Raw genomic sequence first — 13633 nt, 5'->3', positions numbered from 1 at the left:
TCATTTGTTTCCTACAAAATCAGTAAAACCAGTAAAACGTTTACTAGTCCAAGCCTGCGGACTTACCTCTCATCTGGCGTCTCTCCCGGGTTGTATCACGCGGTAGAAATCCTGGGAAAAGCTCTACATGAAATGTTCTTATATATAAAAGACAAATATCGGGAAACCTCAATCCCTGGACTTCTACGACACAGCCGGAAGTTACAGAGCTACATACTGAGGATGAAGTCTACACAGGATCCAATGAGACCTTCATATTACTTTACTGACCAAGGAGAAGCTGTACATCCATATAGGATAATAAACTGGGTGTTTATAAATAAGTTCAAGCATAAGGATGTACGTAATGTCGAAGTAGGAAATTATACACCATGGGCGGTCAGTGACCAAAAGCTTCACATAGATACCCCATCTATAACATGGAAACACACAAAGGAGGTAAGAAGCCTTATAACATGTATGTGATCACTTGTACCTTCCATTTTTTACCATTATCCATTCTGACTATTCCACCATAGATGTAATTTCTGGGAGCCGCAATGCCTTCTCCAGTGTGTCTATGAGGAGACCGGTGTGGTGCAGGGAGCGTTAGTTAAGTTAGTTAACTTCCGCCGGGTCAGCTGTTATGATGGTGTTGTTGTTGAGTAGGTCTAGGGTCACTTGGGCACTTGTCACCGTAGCCTGGAGTGGTATGGGACCAACCCGATTAGTCTTGGCACCTCACCAGCACTCAATAGAAAATTAACCCAAGTGTAGTGATGTGCGTGCAGGTGCAGAAGAGACAAGCCAGAGTCTGGTGCTTCTGAAAGGAGAACGGTTTACTGGAGGTAACAGTAGTGCAATACAAAGAATACTGGTAGCAAAAAAAGCAAAGTCCAGTGCAGTACAATTGTTACAGACTTGTAATAACTCAAGTGCTTACAGTTAAGGTAGAGATCAGGTACTTGTAGTAGGAAGATGCCTTGCAGTAGAGAGTAGAGGTGCTTTGCAGTAGAGTAATAGAGGATAGGTTGCCCTGCCCAATGAAGAAATGTACTCTGCTGGAACAGTTGAAGTGTGTATTAGAAGAGAATAAAGAATACTGGTACTCACAGATAACTTTTCTAGTCCTGACTGCCTTATGCTCCCTAGTTGCGAGCAACCCGTCCTAGGTGGGTAATACTAGCCGCAGGCCTTGTTATCTGGGTTGGGAACACTCTTAGTATGTGTGGTGTTCCACCTCGGGTGATGCTAGTGTATACATTTTTTGCAAAAGCCTGTACTCCAAGTAAAAGTGGTAATGTAGTTGTACCTGAGTTTTGCCACTAGATGTTGCTAGTATGTATATCTTGTACCTAGGTATTGCACAGCTGTAGTACTCAAGGGGTTATTGTTGTTTGTGATTTGTGCACCAACGAGAGCTCTTTCCTCTTCTCTACCTATCCCTTTTCTCCTTTCTTCTCTTGCACTCTCTTCTCACCCACTCACAGCAGGTATTACATATCCTTTAGAAGGTAGTCACATGGGGAGAGGAAGTGTTAGTGAGTCTTAAGTCTGGTTCCTGTACAGAGAGGATGCAAGCCAGAACAGTCCCTACAGCAGTTACGTTGTGCCCTGGCTTATGCACAAGGGGATTATTCCCCCTCCCCTCAGACCCATTGTTTCTGGTTGGCAATCACTATATGAAAATCTTTGTGAGTGGCTGGATGGACTACTACAACCACTTGTCAAACGAGTGCCTGGTTACCTCCAGGATACAGGCAGGACTGTATTTACCACTAGGCACCCGTGGTCCGGTGCCTAGGGCAGCACCTTTCAGGGGGGCAGCACCAGGGAGCAGGGGACAGAAAAAATTTTTTTGTTTGTTTTTATTTTTTTTGTTTCCCACCTCCCGTTCAGACTTGCCAGTAAATCTGGTGTCTTTTCAAGGGGGGTGGGGGGTATGATGGTATTGGTCAGGTCTGGTATCGCTAATAGGTGCGTGAAGATGGGGCGTCTTCAGGTTTAGTGCCTGGGGCAACAGCAGCTGTTAATACAGCCCTGGATACAGGAGCAGTTCTTGAGGCTTTGTCTCATGAAACATGGTGTGAGGGTTTCCATTGGCTTGGTTTGGATGTAGTGTCCTTGTACACTTCTATCCTTTTTCCTGTAAGGGCATTTATTATTTACAAACAGCAGGTGTTTCAATGGGGGCCAAATACTCCCCGTCCATGGCCAATCTGGTAATGTCATATTGGGAAAGCAAATACATCTACTCACATGACAATCCATTTTTGGAGTACATTCAGTGGTATAGCAGATTCATTGATGACCTCCTCCTCATTTGGAGGGGTCCTGAATCTGCCGTACCACTGTTCCTGAATTATGTCAATTCCGATCAGTGGGGTTGAACTATTACGCATTACATGAATTCCTCTGAAATTACTTTTTTTGATTTAGAATTGAAAGGCATCCCTAACTCTGTCATAATTTCCACATAGCAAGCCCATTTCTGGCAACCCTACCTAACATGGCCGTAGTTGTCACTCATCCCATACCATCAAGGCAATTCCCCTTGGAGAACTCACCCGTATGAAAAGGAATTGCAGTACACACAAGCTGTACCTTAGCAGTAACAGACTATTAGCTAGAGGTTATCCTCAGTGGATGATAGACAGGGCACATAGACGAGTAGATGACAGGGAGAGATTAAGTCTTTTACAACAACATAGAAAAGGGCCAGAGACTAGGAAACGTGCAGCTAAATACAAGTTGAAATATATAGGACTCACCACCCGAAAGCTCAGAGTACGTATACTTGAACATCTATACGATGCGCCATTATCTGTACTTTCTATCGGTACCTTGATTGCGCATATGCGACTTTTTGATGACTTTTTATTAAAATTTTTCTGGATTTGATGCCACCAAAAATCGCAATTGTGCATTATGGAATTTTTGGGCGTTTGTGCCATTTACCGTGCGAGATCAGGAATGTGATAACTTAATAGTTGGGGTGATTACGCACGCGGCGATAGCAAATATATTTGTTTATTTATTTATTTTTATTTATAAAATGGGGAAAGAGGGGGGGTTTCAAACTTTTATTAGGGGAGGGGGCTTTTTATTCATAAAAAAAACATTTATTTACTTTTTTACACACATACTAGAAGCCCCCTGGGGTTAGGGTTATTCCTCCCTAGGGTTAGGGTTATTCCCCCCTAGGGTTAGGGTTATTCCCCCCTGGGGTTAGGGTTATTCCCCCCTGGGGTTAGGGTTATTCCCCCTGGGGGACTTCTAGTATGCCTGCTCTAATCTCTCATAGAGATCTATGCAGTATAGATATACTGCATAGATTCATGAGATAGGCATTCTATTGCTTTTGGCTAGTGCAGCCGAAAACAATAGAATGCCAAGCCGGGATTAGCGCCATTACGGCGCCGACCCCGGCCGGTATGAGATGCGGGGATGCAGCGATCCCCCCAACTAGACACCAGGGAAGTGGCCAAGCAGCATTATATATGCAGCTGTCAGCTTTGACAGCTGCATTTAAAAGGCTAATTAGTGGGCACGGCGATTGGACAGTGCTTGCTAATTGCCGCGGTCCCGGGCTACAAGCGGCACCCGGGATTGCGGTGGTTCAGAGCTCCCCCACCCGCTGAGGATGTACAGTTACACCCTCGTGCGGGTAAAGCTACCACCGAGGGGTGGATATAAGAAACACCTATTGCAACAAAGAAAGGCATTCTGGATGTTCCAACTTGATACTACTACCCCTAGTGATATGGGGCATGAACTCTTGCTCCATTATTATGATAACAGAAATGTAACATTAACGTAATTTCTGAAAGCATTAGTTCAAGTATATATTCTAAGTGTGTACAGGTTGCATATACTTTGATTTTAACCAATGTTTGTATATGAATTAATAAGTTAAACGAAACACTTGTGACTTTATTACCATATAATTATGTTTCACCTGGGTGTTGTACATGTTCCCTATGTATATCCTGAGTCAGTGTGTGGTCAGTGAGCCCTGACTAAAGGTGTATAACCTGAAACGCATAGGCCAAAGCTGGGACCTGTGCTGTTTGATTTTATGGGCTGAAAATTCAATAAAGAAACTTTGGACTGAAAAGACAAGCACTGATCCGTTTCTACTTTGCTATTGACACTCTCAATATACAGCCGTATAACCTATATATGATTTTTTAGAAATGTCTTCAGGCAACAGGCACTCCAATGGTTAATATTACACACAGAATGCAAAACAGTAGTGTGGTGTCCCACTGGGGTGTTCCTATTCTTTACACCCCTCGTAAAAGTCTATACGTGTTTGTGGCCTTGTTATAGCTGTAGTGTTACCAAAGATGACCACTAGATGTCGCTGTATGGTATAACTAAGGTCCAGAGTCTGCACAGCTGAAGTATCTCAAGGGTTATTTGTATGTGTTTGTACCAGATTCTGTTATCCAGTACGATCACCCCTTTCTTCTATCCTATCCTTTCTTTCTCTCCCTCTTCTCTATTGAACCCTTTCCACCCAACCACAGCGCATCTTACACACTGGTTAGGAAGTCAGTCCCTTGGGTGGAGGAGTTTTAGCTAAGCCTTTGTGTAGGCAGGATGCAAGTTAGATAGCTCTCCACCGTGGTTCTACCTGGGCCCTGGCCCCCTGCCAGGTCCCCCTCTACTACCCCAGAGTTTTTTAGTCAGTACTCCGCATGGGTAGGACGCAGAACAGACAGCTTTCACAAACCTCTTTCTTGAAGCACCAAACAAGCTGTATGATGCGCTGCTAAGCACTTCAGGAGAAGACTAGCCTACAGACAACCTCAACCCCCACTGAGGACTAGGAGTCACTACAGTGCAGGACGGTATCCATAGAAAAGCCAAAGAGCTAGGAACTAATCCAGGTAAAGCAAAGTTACTAAAAGGTCGATGAACTTCATCTCACAACATGAGTGTACTTAGTAAATTCTAACCACTCTGCTCATTATAGGTAACAGGGTCTGGGGCCTGTGTCACCCATCAGTACGGTTCAGCCAAAGCTAGTGGGCATAATAAGGTGGTGTGAAGACTATAGGAAAGGTCAAAACGCAGGCACAGGTTATTTATTATTATTATTTATTATTATTATTATTATTATTATTATTATTATTATTATTATTATTATTATTCTACTACAAGTATTCTTCTGAGCACTCCAACCTCCAAGCAGAGCACATTACTAATTGGGTTGAGACTCTCATGGCACTCTCCTCTCTACTAGCTCAGTACAACCTTATCAAGTCTACTACATCCTACTCAGCACTTATCCCACAGATCTGGTGTTTTCTCTGTAGGTGTATTTATTGGAACTGTATCAAGTATATTGCAAGAGTTGTTGTTTTCCCTGCTGCACATTTATAAGTAGTAACCAAGTCAACGTTATTACTGAGTCAGTGATTATTCACCACCACCTGCACAGCACGTACACCGCAACCATTGGACACTTCCCCTTTCTGTGGGTGGCGAGTCCTACCACTATTTCAGAGGGTTACTACACCGCTCTGACCACCTGTGACTACACTATCCCAAGGGACCCGGCAGCAACCCGACAGGACACCGACCACAGGGGAGAAGGGTACAACCGACCTTACACTTTTAAAGCAGGCGTGCCATCACACCTGTGTGCCCACCAGGCACTGGCGTCACGTGACAAAACCCAAAGGTCCAGCTGTATCTCGGCCATCCACCTCAAGCAGTAGTGTCACACGTCCACCTAGCAATTGACCGGCCGTTCCAACGCTACAACATTATCCAGGGGCTCACCACAGTAGTACCAAATTATTGTTTTTTTGGCACACTCTCAGTATACAGCCGCATAACCTATATCTGAGGTTTTTAACCAAGTAGATACACTGCAGGGTATTCCTCACAGTGCACTCCAGCTGTGTATCTGAACCCACTGATGTGCTCCTAGTCGGTGTAATGGCTGTATATATGTGTGATCAATCTCTGCTATCTATAATTTGAGCCCTAACAAGGGTCTCTCCTGCCTAAAATCACCTAACACCTGACTGTCCCGGCTACAGACTGTCTCCCTCTCTAACACCTGACTGTCCCTGCTACAGACTGTCTCCCTCTCTAACACCTGACTGTCCCTGCTACACTGTCTCCCTCTCTAACACCTGACTGTCCCTGCTACACACTGTCTCCCTGTATAACACCTAACTGTCCCTGCTACACACTGTCTCCCTCTCTTACACCTGACTGTCCCTGCTACACACTGTCTCCCTCTCTAACACCTGACTGTCCCTGCTACACACTGTCTCCCTCTCTAACACCTGACTGTCCCTGCTACACTGTCTCCCTGAATAACACCTAACTGTCCCTGCTACACACTGTCTCCCTCTCTTACACCTGACTGTCCCTGCTACACACTGTCTCCCTCTCTAACACCTGACTGTCCCTGCTACACACTGTCTCCCTCTCTAACACCTGACTGTCCCTGCTACACACTGTCTCCCTCTCTAATGGCCCTATTCCACGGGTCGTTGGAGGAGCAAACGAGCGCTGTCAGCGCTCGTTTGCTCCTCGTTCACCGCTCGCTGCCGCCGCTATTCAACGCGTCTGCAGCGAGCGGGTGAGTGCGGGAGGGGGCGGCGGGGAGCTGCGGGGGGGCTGCCCGGGGGATCGCTAGATCGTCCGGGCAGCCCATAGGATATAGCAGCGTCTGCTGCCGATGCTCCTATTCAACGGAGCGACGGCAGCAGATCGCTGCTATATCAGTCGCTTGTTTTTCAACATGTTGAAAAACAAGCGACTGCAACGATCAGCCGACATGAACGATGTCGGCTGATCGTTGCACTCTATTCCACGGAACGATTGTCGTCCGTAGCGGTCGATATCGTCCGAAAACGAACGATAATCGTTCCGTGGAATAGGGCCATAACACCTGACTGTCCCTGCTACACACTGTCTCCCTCTCTAACACCTGACTGTCCCTGCTACACACTGTCTCCCTGTATAACACCTAACTGTCCCTGCTACACACTGTCTCCCTCTCTTACACCTGACTGTCCCTGCTACACACTGTCTCCCTCTCTAACACCTGACTGTCCCTGCTACACACTGTCTCCCTGTATAACACCTAACTGTCCCTGCTACACACTGTCCCCCTGTCTAACACCTGACTGTCCCTGCTACACACTGTCTCCCTCTCTAACACCTAACTGTCCCTGATACACACTGTCTCCCTGTCTAACACCTGACTGTCCCTGCTACACACTGTCTCCCTGTCTAACACCTGACTGTCCCTGCTACACACTGTCTCCCTGTCTAACACCTGACTGTCCCTGCTACACACTCCTTCTCCTTCTCTAGCTCCAAGTAGCATCTAAAATTTATCTGAAAACCACTATTCTGGTTAAACCAGCCAGTGAATGCAGAGGCTTCTTTTTACTTCCTGTGTACTCCTAGTGCCTCCTCCCCCCACACACAAACAGACAATCTTTCTTCTTGCTCTCCCTACCTCCTGAATACACATTTGACCAGTTTTGAAGCATTTGGAAATGAGTCCCTCTAAATCCTTCCCTTTGTATCAATGGACACTTCACCTTCTGATATCTACCCTCCCGGTACTCTTTATATATGTACATTTAGTCTCTGTCATTCTGGTAAAGGTTTGTGTCTTTTCATTAAGGTCCCAGTATCCCGCTGCTCAGACCCATGTTTACCTGGAAGCCGGAAAAAGGCGCGACCGACATCCATCCATACCTGCTGCTATGACTGCGTCCTGTGCTCAGAAGGGGAGATATCCAATATAACTGGTGTGCAGTACTATGAATAGTAAATGTGGAAATATATATGATCTAGAGGGTGAACAGAGCACAGATAATACCCAATACACTGTAATGGGGACATGAAAAGGATGACAGCAGCAGCTCACAATGAGATTTCATACTGTTTTCTGCTCATAAAAAACAATAAAAAATTATAAATGGGGAAATTAGGTTCCTATTAATAGTCTATACACAGGATGGACCCCCAATAGGGCGTCAGTCCCTGCACTCGAATTGGTGCAAAAACAGACAAAAAAAATACAAGATGCAAAATAAGTAGTACAAACGGGCCAAGGAGAATGCCAAACAAGCAAGGGACAAGAGCCAGAGATAGTAACAGAGAGGGCAAACAAGGTACAAAGACAGTAGACAAGGCAAAGTCACAAAGACACACAGAAGGACAGGACCAAGAAGGCAGCAAGGCAAAAAGTAAAAACCAAAAGGTATACAGGAACGAGCAATGCAGAACAATAACAGCAGACAAGACTAAATAACAAAAGAGGCAGAGGTAAGAACCAAGAAGGCAACAAGGAACAGGGAACCAAACTAATGGAGAACACTACAAGGTAACCCAAAGCCAGAGATAAAAGCAGTAGGAACTGAGGACTAAGCAAGGTAAACTGAGGACAAAACGAGACACAGACAAAATGCTGGATTAAGCTGAACAGATAAACTACACAAAGCTATCAAGAGCCCAGACTGAAGGGAGAGACCAAGCCAGGGGCGGACCTACCGCCGTAGCAGCCGTAGAGGCTGCTACAGGGCCCCGCCGCATCGGGGGCCCGTGGCGCAGGCCCCCGGAGCTCACATAGCCTGCAGCACCCGGCGGCCAAGCAGGCCTCCCGGGTGCTGCAGCTGTTTGAGGTATCCCGGGGATTCCCGGGCAGCACAGGTGACGGGCTCAGCATCTGCCAGGGCAAGTACTTCCGGGGCAGGGAGCATCTCTAACAGGCGCTCCTGTGCCGTGCCAGAAGTACAGGCTGGGGCCGGACGCTGAGCTCACTGGTTCCTGTGCTGCCGGGGATAGGACGGGACGTGCGAGATTGCCGTCCCGGCAGCACAGTTACCAGTGAGCTCAGCATCCGTCCCCAGCCTGTACTTCCGGCATGGCACAGGAGCGCCTGTTAGAGATGCTCCCTGCCCCGGAAGTACTTGCCCTGGCGGACGCTGAGCCCGTCACCTGTGCTGCCCGGGAATCCCCGGGACAACTCAAACAGCTGCAGCACCCGGGAGTACTTGCCCTGGCGGACACTGAGCCACGCTCATCCCGTCACCTGTGCCCTGGAGAAGACAGCCGACGGTGGAGTTATGTGAGTTGTGTTTTTTTATCTGCTTTGCAAAGGGGAATATTCAGGGGGGCATCTATGGGGGATATACAGGGGGCATCTATGGGGGATAATACAGGGGGGGCATCTATGGGGGATATATAGGGGGCATCTATTGGGGATAATACAGGGGGGGCATCTATTGGGGATAATACAGAAGGGCATCTATGGGGGATAATACAGGGGGCATCTATGGGAGATATACAGGGGGCATCTATTGGGGATAATACAGGGGGCATCTATGGGGGATATACAGGGGGGAATCTATGGGGGATATACAGGGGGGGAATCTATGGGGGATAATACAGAGGGGCCATCTATGGGTGATATACAGAGGGGCCATCTATGGGGGATATACAAGGGGGGCATCTATTGGGGATAATACAGGGGGCATCTATGGAAATATACAGGGGCCAACTATGGGGGATAATACAGGGGAGAGCATCTATGGGGGATAATACAGGGGGGCATCTATGGGGGATAATACAGGGGGAGCATCTATGGGAGATATACGGGGGCATCTATGGGGGATATACAGGGGGCTATCTATGGGGATGATACAGAGGGGCCATCTATGGGTGATATACAGGGGGGCCATCTATGGGGGATATACAAAGGGGGAATCTATGGGAGATATACGGGGGGCATCTATGGGGGACATAAAGGGGGCTATCTATGGGGGATATACAGGGGGCATCGATGGGGATATACAGGGGGACATGGACCAAGGGGGATGGACAACACACGGGGGTAATTTATAAGGGGCCAACACAGGTGGTATCAGTAAGGGGGAATACACATAGGGGCATATACTATAAGGGGGTCACATAGTGTCAGGGCTATCCACTAAACAAGGGTGTAAAGGGGCCAATACAGATGCAGTTTGTAGAGAGATGAGGATGGTGCAAGAGTGAGGAGACTAATATGTCTGTCTGGCAGATTCTGTGGATTCGTGGCTCAGAGAAGTTCTCATAATGACCCAGGACGGATGAAGAAGAAAATGAAAAGGAAACTACTCCGATCAGAGAAGACGCCCCCTGTGAGTCACTAAATATAACTGTACTATAATTTATATGGTGTACAAAACCTGTGTAGAGCTGAGTGGGCTGATGGCATAGTGGTCGATTGAGGGGGGGGGGACCCAATAAAAAGTTTGCTATGGGGCCCAGCCATTTCTAGTTACGCCCCTGGACCAAGCTATAAGAGAAATCAAGTCCCGGACTCAAAGCTCATTGGTAAAGGCAGGAGAAACACAGAAAACAAGAAGTGAAGAGACCTGTCCATCAAAACACAGCAGAGACAATTAGTGAGAAAGCCACAGCAAGGTACTGTAAGTGTAGGGAGAACTAAGAAACACGGAACGGATCACAGAAGACATAAGCAAAGAACATAATAAAACCAGGAAAGGACTTAAGGCCAAAAGCACAGTCTTTGGCGCAGAGGTTGAATCTTCGCCGCAGAGGGTGGCACTGATGCTTTTTTTAGGCACGATCATGACACACACTCAAGGATTAGCTGATCTGCAAACCATGAACTGGAACAGAACACTTCGTACAGATGCTTCGTGAAAAAAACACTGTGGCACTCCCCTAACTTGTAAACTTGAGAAACTTTATTCCATTAAAAGCAAGTTACAGGACACTGAAAGGTGATCAGGCTATGACCGTTTTGCAATTAGTGTGAGTCCTCTCACCTGTCAACTTAATTCTCACCTGGAATAAAGTTTTTCAAGTCTACAAGTTCGGTGAGTGAAACATTGGATTGGACTTGGAGTGGACTTGGATTATACTGTTGAGCAACACCGTCAGACTCCAGGTCAGTAGCCGGTAGTGTCTCCACACCATCAGAGTTGGTACACAAGGTACAGAGTTGGGAGCCTCAGCGCCATAAGTGGAACTTTTGATCAGGTCAGAGATGGAGGGAAGAGGTTGTGGATATCATTGTATGTGAAAGGAGAGGTGGATTAGTCGGGAAGCATAAATGACGGGAAGAAAAAATTTTCCAATGATGTCCAGAAATGTTATTGAAGGGGAAAGTTGCAGGGGGTGGTCAGGGCTTGGATGTAAGGTTTGAAAGACAGAACAAGATCAAAGGTGACCCCAAGGAAGGAGACTACTGGTGGGGCTAAGCACAGAGTAGCCATGAACTCAAATCAATTGATTAGATGGATTGAGCGAGATGGGGAACAGTTAGTAAATTCTGTCTTCTCCATATTGAGTTTTAGAAAGTTGGAGGAAAAAAAAGAACATATAGCTGAAAGTCACTGAATGTACAAATAGTGAGGTATAAGGTGATCCAAGAGCAGGTCAAGGGACTGGTGAACTGTGACAAATCAGAGGAAAGGTCAAAGACGAGGAACTGGAGTATTGGTGTGGCGATGTTAGGACACGGGCTGTGCGTTCGGCTCCTGGCATCACCAATGCATGCGGCCACAGCATTCATAACAACCGCTCCGGCGGGTTGCTGGGGGCGCAACGATGGCGTCCATAGCAGCCAGACTGCTTCTCATGTTTTTCACCCACTCTGCTATTCCATGTTGTAGCAGAGGCCAGGGTTTCACTCCCCTGGCAGATTAGCATAGGTGTTGAGTGTGTTTGTTGATTGTTGACTGACAGCTGACTCACAGTCAGCTCTTGGTATCTGTACAGAGCCTTAGCTCCAATCAAGCCTGGTTCCGGGACTACAGGCTCCGTAAGTATCAGCATTTGTATCATGTTCTTGCCTGCAATAGTATCTAGCTCCTTCAATAGTATCTAGTGCCTGCAATAGTATCTAGTTTTCCTTCATTTATTCTCTGGTTACCTGACTTCTGCTATAAACCCTTTGACTACTCCTTTGGCCATGATTTTGTACTTTGCTGCTCGTTTGGCTTTGACTTGGACTCCTGACTTTCCCTTTATTGTGTTTTGTCTTCTCTTGTTTTGTTCTGTGTTCCACTTAGTGAGATCAGGGACTGCCGTCCAGTTGTCCATGCTATTAGGGCTCACCTGTCCTTGTGTTTCCCTGTCCCTATCCTAACTGAGGATTTGGCAGATCATAGGGTGGTTTCAGTAGAGTGCAGGAGGTCAAAAAGGGAGTCGAATGAGAGCAGGGAGGATAGTTTAAGGTAAACAGGGACAGAAAAAGCCTAAGCGAAAACCCATGTTGGAGGTCTTCTTGAAATCCTCTGCATTGACACTTCAGGTATTGGTTGTGTTAGAAACTCACCTGCCAGGGCTCCTGCGGCGTCCTCCTCGGTCCCGGCTTCTTCTGTCGGCGCTAGGACCCAGCGCCGAGGCGGCCGCCTGAGCCGGGTGACGTCACGGAGACCCGACGGCGTCCCTGGTAACCAGGGACGCCGCGGCTCCGAAGCACTCGTGGCGGCCGACCAGCCTGTGCAGCTGAATGGCATCATGCTCAGGCTGAGGGGCGGATCGCTCCGCCACTCGTTCTGTAGCAGATCAGCTGCTAGATATCTGGGATCAGGGGGTCGGACCAATGATGTGCTGGTCCGGCCTCCTGACCCAGTATAAAGTGTAATCACTGTCAGCTCTCTTTGCTGGCTATTAGTTGTTCTGATCCCAGCTCCCCAGTTCTTCCCTGTACTCTGCCCTGTTCCTTCTATATCGCCTTGCCTGGATTCTGACCTTTTGCCTGTTCCTTGACTACCCGCTTCTTCCTGATTTTGTACTGCGTTGCTCGTTCGGTTCTGACTTGGCTAGTTGACTTTCCGCATTGTGTTTGTCTGTCTGTCTGCGTTTTATGTTTTGCACCTATTCAGTATAGGGATTGTCTTCGTGGTTGTCCGCGACCGCTTAGGGTCGACCGAGGCAAGTAGGCAGGTGACAGTGGGTGGGTGCAGATTTAGGGCCGACTGTCTCTTGTCTTGTCCTCACCTGCCTTTCGTGACAGAATAGCCAGCCCAATATTATTTATACGTCTCCCAAGGGGTATCATGGATCCCATTAAGACCTTGGTAGAGCAGATGCAGAACCTGAACACGTTGGTCCAAGGACTTTCGGAACGTGTCCAGGAACAGGAGGCTGCTCCCCGCCAAGTGACTATGACGACCCCTTCTCCGCCCGAACCACCGGTACAACTCCCCGAAAAGTTTAAGGGGGATAGAAAGGATTTTCGGACCTTCAGGGAGGGATGTAAATTATTTTTTCGGTTACGTCCACGCTCCTCTGGGGACGAGAACCAAAAGGTGGGAATTATCATGTCCCTTCTGCAAGGACCACCACAAGAATGGGCATTTTCCCTACCTCCCAACGCCATTGAGTTAAGTTCTGTTGATGTCTATACTGTGGCAGAGCTGGACACCATGTTCGGGAGTGTACCTCCAGGCCTGGATCACCGCTGGAAAACTCCAGCGCCTGAATGACTATCGAGGGGGTCATTCAGGCGCACAGGTACCGCTCGATAGAAAAAACAAATTGATGGTGCCTATTACTCTTTCTTTAGGGGAAAGAAGTATTTCAGGATCGGCCCATATCGATTCTGGGGCATCTGCTAATTTTATAAATTATGGTTTCTGGTCCAGTC

This window comes from Dendropsophus ebraccatus, chromosome 7 (genome assembly GCF_027789765.1).
Source record: "Dendropsophus ebraccatus isolate aDenEbr1 chromosome 7, aDenEbr1.pat, whole genome shotgun sequence".
In the NCBI taxonomy this organism is placed as follows: domain Eukaryota; kingdom Metazoa; phylum Chordata; class Amphibia; order Anura; family Hylidae; genus Dendropsophus; species Dendropsophus ebraccatus.
This window is presented reverse-complemented; position numbering follows the sequence as displayed.